Source organism: Miniopterus schreibersii (genome assembly GCF_964146895.1).
Source record: "Miniopterus schreibersii genome assembly, chromosome: 2".
NCBI classification, from domain to species: domain Eukaryota; kingdom Metazoa; phylum Chordata; class Mammalia; order Chiroptera; family Miniopteridae; genus Miniopterus; species Miniopterus schreibersii.
The window spans coordinates 56,472,116-56,473,795 of NC_138102.1; the positions used below are offsets into that span (position 1 = coordinate 56,472,116).

Here is a 1,680-nt window from a genome sequence, read left to right on the forward strand (position 1 = left end):
AGAATGCACAGTGGTTCAGTCACTAAGAAATTAAAATGAGATCTTGAAGAATGTAGGCAAATCCAAGGTGCAGTAAAGATGAGCTGAGATGTTCTGCAGATGTTTAAGTGTTTCTGGGGCTGCATCTCTTGGTCACTAGGTGAGTCTTGAAATTGGGGAAGGTTTTAGCTAACACCAAGTGCAGATGTTGAAAGCACTAAGTTGACTTAGGGGGTGTGCACAGAAACCAAAAACAGGAAAGTACTAAACACTGCTGATAGCATCTTCCCCAGGAAGGACTTTACCTCCAGAAGCTTTAAACTGGCACCACCCCCAGTGCTCACATGGCTGACGTTACCCTCTGTATTCCATTTGGTACAGCAAGTGGCAGAGTCTCCACCACCTATGATGGTCATGCAGCCCCTGGAAGTGGCTTTTGCATCCTCCATGAGGGCTTTGGTCTCTTGGGCAAAAGCTTCCCATTCAAATGCACCCACAGATCTATTCCATGCTATCTGTTGGACTCTAGTGACAGCCTCAACATACTTCTTGCTGCTCAAAGGACCATAGTCCAAGCCCACCCAGCCAGCAGGTATGCCAGAAGCCACGGTGGTTTGGCCAGTCTTGGCATTCTCATCAAGCTTGTCATCAGTGATAAAATCAATAGGCAAGGTAATCTTCACACCATTCTTCTCAGCTGAAGACATCGGGTCTTTGACAATCTTGGCTTCCTCTTCATCAGAGACGTGCCAATTTCCATGTTATTGAGTACCTTAAGGTAGGTAAAAGCCAGTCCATCACCAATAATCATCTCATTGACTTTATCCAGCATATTACTGGTCAGCTGGATGTAGTCTGTAATTTTAGCTCTACCCAGGATAGCCATGAAAGCCTCTTTAAGACCTTGGCAAAGTAGTTCAGCTCCTTCTTCATCCCAAAATCTCCAGCTTTCTGTGGCAGATTGACTCCCACCATGGAGCTGTGGGCTCGGTGAGCATTGCCAAAAGCATCATTAACATAGACATCCCTTTGCTTGAAAAATGAGGCTCTGAAGGCTTCTATTTTAACTGGCTGGGTTTTAACCTTGTTCCCAGAAGCATCTTTTCCTTTCCCTTCTTTCTCCACATGAAAGTGAAGGCCTTGCAGGATGACAGACCCAGCAGCTGGGTCAACATAAACTTTCTGCACTTTGGGGCCCATGCAGTCCTTCAAGAAAAAAAATCCTTGCCCAGCAGTTGGTTCCAGGGAGTATTTGTTAGGTATGAGAACATCATAAGGCCTGCCCATGTGGCTCATAAGAACTGACCTGGCTCCATTGTCCAAGCAGAATTTGATGCTTTGGATGGCAGCCTTGATCCTCTGGTTGTGTTACTGGTTCTTCCTCATAGGAATATTAAACTCCGCTCTCATGATGACCTGCTTCCCCTGCGCATCCAGCTTGACCAGAGTCTGCTTGTTAGAAAGCAACATACTGGCAATACAGCAGCAGCGATGGAGGGGGTGGGGCCCAGACAGCGGAGGGAGGGATGGGAGCCAATGTCTGATTGAATGTGGTTTAAATGGAATGTTATATAAACCTTTCATAAAGACATGAATGAAAATAGTTTAGGAACAGGAAAACTAAGCTAAAGTTAATTTTAGATTCCTTCATCATTTTAAATTATTGTTTCCTAGAATGAGAGCTAGCAAACCAGTAAGGCT

General features: G+C 45.1%; 1 pseudogene across 1 annotated transcript; it reads right to left on the bottom strand.

Annotated features, from left to right (window-relative positions):
• Positions 1–243: 243 nt before the first annotated feature.
• On the bottom strand, positions 244–1,449 carry LOC308550534 (phosphoglycerate kinase 1 pseudogene; annotated as a pseudogene). The gene has a single exon. The product of its transcript is annotated as a phosphoglycerate kinase 1 pseudogene (transcript).
• Between the last annotated feature and the right edge of the window lie 231 nt (positions 1,450–1,680).